Source organism: Triticum aestivum, chromosome 4A (genome assembly GCF_018294505.1).
Source record: "Triticum aestivum cultivar Chinese Spring chromosome 4A, IWGSC CS RefSeq v2.1, whole genome shotgun sequence".
In the NCBI taxonomy this organism is placed as follows: domain Eukaryota; kingdom Viridiplantae; phylum Streptophyta; class Magnoliopsida; order Poales; family Poaceae; genus Triticum; species Triticum aestivum.
Genome location: NC_057803.1, coordinates 125663130 through 125669884, shown reverse-complemented (window position 1 = coordinate 125669884; position 6755 = coordinate 125663130). Strand labels below are relative to the sequence as shown.

Sequence of the window (6755 nt, the reverse complement as noted above, 5' to 3'; positions counted from 1 at the left end):
TTGGAGTGGCATATCTGTATTCTCTCCATTCTCGTGCCCATCTCCTCTCTATCCTTTGTATGCGCACCTTGAACTGATTTTTGTCCTCCTTTCCATGTGTGCCCCCATCAGGAGTGCAATAATCCTTTTAAATGTCATCAGGGATCTCAAAAGCTGTGTTGAGTTCTAGTTTCTTTCCTCCCTTCTGAGGTTTCTTTCCGTCAGCCATTTTCTTCAGCTGAGGATTTTGAACGGTTGAATTCTCTTAAGAGGTATGCAGTTTTTCTTTGAGGAATACTGCAAATGAGTTAAGTTGATGAGAACCTAGAGATTCAGCAACAGACATTATACTTGTGAACAGAGTATAGGTGCGAAGAATTTGGAGAGGTCATATGCGTTCTTAGAAGTTCTTGCAAAAAGAACAAGTTTGAGGAATTTGACTGGATGAGTCTTGAGGAATTTCACTAGGTGTTCTTTGACTTAGGTTCCAGAGTTGTACAGATTTGAAAATCCACACAATTGAGGAATCTTGAAGAGAAATGTTGCTTAGAGAAACAGATCAAGAACAGATGATATGTGAGGTGTTTAGTGTGTGAAGATTTGAGGAATAAACACCTTTTGAAGATTTGAAGAAAACATCAGAATTAGAAAGGGTAGTAAAAGTAACTTTTAATTACCCTTGACGAAGAACACGACAAACTGTGAAGAGTAGATTTAGAAGCTCGATAGTTCGGATCTTCCATGCCCTAACTATGCTGAGGAAGACAGCTACGGCGGCGGCGGAGTGAAGAAATCCATAGCCGGCGCGAGTACGATGGCAACAAGGTCGAGATAGTGAAACTCTTCCTCACCGCGACGATGGAAGTAGTGGTGGTGCTAGGGTTTGAGAGCTCGAGCGAGGGAGTGAGGTCGAGCGGAATAAAAACAAAGTGAGGAAGGGAGGGGGTTATTTATAGCCGAAGTGAAAAACTTCTCGCCCGAGGAAATTGGACGAACGTGCCACTGACCCTTCTCATTCGCATGGCATGTGTCACCCACGTACAGAGAGGTGATGATCATGTGCGATCGTGGGTGAATAGAATAATATATCGTGAAAGGTGGAACGGTTTGAGCGGCGAAAGCCGAAAATTGAGATAAGATAAGTTCAAAGTTTCATTCACAGATTCTTCAGCTGGCAAGGACATAGTGAAAAATTTGAACGAGTTTCAAATAGAACGCACATGAAGAATTTGTGAATAGACTGGGTTGAGTTTAGCATAGAGGGGGAAGGTTCCGATCACATTCACTTAGCAGAACAAGCAACTTGAAGAAATAGTAATAAGTGAATGTTGTAGAAGACATAAACTCATATATATCTATATTGCCAATGAAGAACAACAACTGAGAGAGTGAAGACATTGCAAAGTTGAAGAAAATGAACAACTGAGGAATTTCAAAAACTCAAATTGAAGATTTTCAACTTTTGGTGGTGGCGTCACCCACCGTATAAGAATGATGATTTCAGACACCGCGTACAATTGTCGTAGGGTTCTGAGAATCAGATTCTTCGTTAATTTCTTCACACTTATAGGGTTAGTCTTCATTGATTGAAAAAACGTTACTTTGTGTGTTGCACATCCCAAGTCAGCAATTTTGCATAAGTGTTAGGATGTGTGTCCTTTTCAAAGGACATTCGAAAATTCTAAGATATTTAGCTCACACCTCAACTTGCTAAATCTCTTCTCATACAAGGGCTTTGTGAAGATATCGACTAGCTGTTCTTCAGTCTTCACATGCTCAATAGCGATGTCGCCCTTCAACACATGATCACGAAGAAAATGATGACGAATTTGAATGTGCTTTGTCTTCGAGTGCTGAACTGGTTTATGAGCAATCTTGATGGCACTCTCATTGTCACAGTAGAGAGGCACATTCTTCATGTTGATGCCATAGTCCTTGAGAGTTTGCTTCATCCACAGCAATTGAGGACAGCAAGAACCAGCAGCAATGTACTCAGCTTCAGCAGTAGACAGTGATACACAGTTCTATTTCTTCGAGGACCAACAAACCAAGGATCGTCTGAGGAAATGGCATGTACCTGATGTTGTCTTGCGGTCCACACGATCACCGGCATAGTCAGAGTATGAATATCCAATGAGATAAAAAGCTGAGCCCTTGGGATACCATAATCCAAGTGTTGGTGTGTGAGCTAGATATCGAAGAATATGCTTCAAAGCCTTATGGTGTGATTCCTTCGGTGTAGCTTGAAATCGGGCACACAAGCAAACACTAAGCATAATATCTGGCCTAGATGCACATAAATACAATAAAGAACCAATCATGGAGCGATATACCTTTTGATCGAAGTCAATACCATTTTCATCAATGCACGGATGGCCATTTGTGAGCATAGGGATTTTGACTCCTTTGCAATCTTGCATACCGCATTTCCTCAGTACATCCTTGAGGTATTTCTCCTGAGATATGAATATGCCATTTTGCTGTTGACAAATCTGAAGACCTAAGAAGAATTTCAATTCTCCCATCATAGACATTTGATATTCTTCACTCGTCATATAGGCAAATTCATCACTATAACATTGATCAGTACAGCCGAAAATGATATCATCAACATATATTTGGCACACAAACAATTCACCATCATTAGATTTAGTGAAAAGAGTTGGGTCAAGTGAACCGGCATGACAAGAATTCTGTTAATCCATGACAGATTAAGTCCGTCACAGGCATGTGCAAAGCTGTCGTGGAAGGGCATACGTGACGGATTTAAAATCCATCATGTATATCACGTCATAATTTAACCACTGCACACTCCATGATGGATCATCCAAAACCGTCATGAACCATGCCGGTTATTTACTGTCATGGATGGCACCTAACTGACATACTCATAACGGCGTCAATTTGCCTGCCACATCATCATCTGACATGGATATGATGTGGCAGCCCATATAGTAATCAGCCCGTCTAAATTTTGGCCCACTATATTTCAGCTTGGTGTCCAAAAGGGACAGCCCATAATAATTTCAGGTAAGGCCCACGAATTTCAATCCAAAGACATCAGCCCATCAGTCATTTCTCTTGGTCCATGGAAATTTCAGGCTATTAAGAGTTTGCCGAAAAATATATGCTCATTTCACTAAAAAAAGAAAATTACAAATATACACCAAAAATATATTAGTACAGGAGCAAAAGGAAGACCCAGAAAACACTAATTTTACAAGCATGTCTCAAAGAACACTATGCTACTCTCCAGGCAGTACCACCCAAATCAGCAAGGCCAACTCTCATCAAACAGCAACTATGGGTGATCCCATGTTTCTGGCTGCACACCGAAGTCATCAAAATGCATGTCGTTGTGGTTGAAACTGCTCCCATAAACCAATATCTGCCACATTATGAAAATTACGTCACATTATAAAATGTAATAGCCAGTAGGTAAAACTAGAAGTAGCTTACACATTATCACGATATTTTTTTCACTCCCAGGATGCAAACTAGTGCAACAAACTTAACTGAACATGTGAAAGAAACAACCAGCGACAACAAAAAGTAATGATTAACTGTGATAGATCAATAGAGTTGGTAGGGAGAAAAGAACTAAACTCCGTTGTGCTTATTTGACATAAAAAGTTCCACTACAACTCAGATAAGAAATGCAGCCCAGCTAAGGTTGCGTAACAACAGAAGTATTATGAAAAAGTCGTTCAAAGGCGTGATATTACAACTAAACAGCGTTGAAGTGGAGCCATAGCAAGAACTCACATAAACCTGAACGCAACAACTTCTCAGATTTTGCTCCTATATGAAGTGAACCCAACATAAACAATATGCATGTAAACTTTGAACAGTTGTAGTGGGGTCAAAGTCATTTGTAGGGAGGCATTAGCTATATGAACTGTACATGCCAAAGATCTGAATCGCATTAACAATTCAAGTTAATTACTCCATTTCGCAAAACATACAGGACAAAAGTGGAGATATGATCAGAACCAGCGCATTTAAATGATGCAAAATGCAGTATATGATTTATTCTAGAACAAACAAAATACATTTAGAAACATAATGAAGGAGTATTACTGAGAGATTGGGATGCAAAAATTCAAGGAATGTACCCAAAATATCCGAAGATATAATTTCCTAACAAAAGAGGCCATATTTGACTCCACTACGACATACATGAAAAATACAAGAATGTCGAGCGTTTAAATTTCAAGGACGGAAAGGTGCATGTCCATTGGTGGAGTCATGCTCCCCTTCTGAATGAGCAATAACTATTAGTAAAAAATCAGCCTCTAAGAGACGGTTATCATAACCTGCCAACTGGTGTCCGAGTTATCTTAAAAACAACTCAGACTATATTGTATTGCTGTTGGGACCCTATTATCTCTCTACTAGGCATCTAAATGAACTATTTAGTTGAGTTGTGCCCCTCCTGTATACACAGTTTTTGTAAGAGAGTTTCTACAGTTTAAGAAAACACATGGTGCAAATCATCATATACAACTACAATCACAGAACCACAAACTCCTACCTTCGACTCCTACCTTCGACTGTTATGTAGCAAATGAACAGAAAACTGACATAAATGTCTCAATTTGAAATAAAAAGATGGGGAAAGAATGTAAAACTGGGAGAGGGAGAGTGAAGGGAACTGACTATACACCACCTAAGCACCATTTATCCAGAAACGATAGCACGACATTTTGCCATGTAGCTGATACATGAATGCACTGTCTTGTTCTAAAAAAGATAAAAAATAGGCCCGAATACATGGAATAAGTAACTCAATTCATGGATATGTTCTTGCTTGGTCATTTTTCACCTAATGTTCACCAGAAAGAGTTCATGCACAATAAACAGCTTGTTAGCTTTATAGGAGGACAACTAACCTCGCACTACCAAATACAGCTGAAAATGTTCAAAACCATGGCATTCATGATGTAAACATGGAAGTAACATAAAACTCCTATTCTTATATATGCTAAGCTTTTGAAGAGATGTAAATTTTGGATAAAACCACGAAGAATTAATTTTTTACACAAAAATCAAGCTTCTTAGAGCTCTAAGCAGCAGAGATACTGAAAAGTGCAGTTTGTCAAGCTGACAAAGGGAGAGACATTGTGCTTGCATTGAGATGGAATACTGTCGATGCCTGTAATACATTTTTAATGTGGTATATATGGATTGGAACGATGATTTGAACATACCAGCATACTGCATATAACATAGATATATGTACCAGCATACTGCATATAACATAGATATACGTACATATATGGCTCTGTCTAGAAACTGGAACAAAATAACACCACGTCCAATCCTGAACTTTTGATGGTTCTGATATTGATTCTGCACTAACTCCTCCTGCCCAAGAACCAAGTCAGTACATAAATATCAGAATATTTCCACGAGTGATTCATGTACCTTAACGGTAAATAAAAACTGTTGGAGCTAGAGGACAGGAGGCAGGGCCGTAGGGCTAAGGGGGTGTTGGACTTGCTGACATCCTGTACGCCACTGGATGGGTGGAGAAGGGGGGTTCAGCCGCAGGGCGTGCTGATGCTGTACTGGCGCTCCTCCTTAGAGGTCGACCAGGAGGAGCACCGGCGTTCGCCGGCATCATCGTTGAGCAAGACAAGGCTCGCCATGCCCGCCCTCGTCCCAGACCAGCAACTGCAGGGTGCGCCATGTCCATGGAACCTGCGGGAGGAGATCCTCCACGCCGACCTGCTCGAGGTGGACTGACAACTGCGGGCGCCGTAGACGACGAATAAGAGCTGCCAGAGGCCGCCGGAGATGCGCCGACGATGAAGGGTGTGCTGGAGTAGAAAACCCTAGCACGGGACTGGATTTTTGGCGAGCGGTAGAAGCCGGGAGGGGGAAATCTTGCGGAGGGGAGGATGGACCCGAGCGAAGCGAGCTCAGTGGGGTGCTCCGCGCCAGCAATAGCCGCTGCAATCGCCGAAATCGGGCGCGGGCAGCTGTGGCGGCGGAGGGAACGGAGGAGAGAAAGGGGATTAGGGTTAGATGGGTGTGGATCGTGGGCTTAAGTAGTCCGGGTCAAAAAAATTGCCACCGGCCCACGTGGGCAACTTAAAATTTTACATGTCCGCACGCTCTCTGGTAAGTTCGTGCATTCTGTTTTAGTTTTAATATAAATCATTGGCTACACCAACTGACAGGTGGGACAAATAAAGAGTCACATGGGACACGTCAGCAGCAACCATCGGTGACGGTCTGAATGATGTATAAAAAAAGAGAAGACTAAGCACTAGCAAGGGGGTGTGGTCACATCCTGCTGATCCATGACGCTTTCCATGACGAATAAGAGAAACTGTCATCATCGGTGACGATATCTAAGAACGTCACCAGAAATCCGTCACGTATTAACAGGTTTCTTGTAGTGCGGGTTTGAAGCCTTTCTTCATGAGGAATTTCTTGAAAGTATCATACCACGCTCGAGGGGCCTGCTTGAGGCCATAGAGGGCCTTATTGAGTCTGAAGACTTTATTATGATGCTTTGGATCTTCAAAACCTGGGGGTTGAGCAACATATACTTCTTCCTCAAGCTTACTGAGGGAGTCCTGGATTAGGGGGTCTCCAGATAGCCGGACTATATCCTTTGGCCGGACTATTGGACTATGAAGATACAAGATTGAAGACTTCCTCTCGTGTCCGGATGGGACTCTCCTTGGCGTGGAAGGCACGCTAGGCAATACGGATATGGATATCTCCTCCTTTGTAACCGACCTTGTGTAACCCTAACCCTCTCC

The 6755-nt window shown here is 42.0% G+C and overlaps 1 long non-coding RNA gene across 1 annotated transcript; it reads right to left on the bottom strand.

Annotated features, from left to right (window-relative positions):
- Positions 1 to 2945: 2945 nt before the first annotated feature.
- LOC123085560 (uncharacterized) lies at positions 2946 to 6014 on the bottom strand. The gene is made up of 2 exons (XR_006439822.1): positions 5254 to 6014; positions 2946 to 3367 (listed from the first exon to the last, which is right to left on the bottom strand). It is a non-coding gene; the product is annotated as an uncharacterized lncRNA (long non-coding RNA).
- Positions 6015 to 6755: the final 741 nt, after the last annotated feature.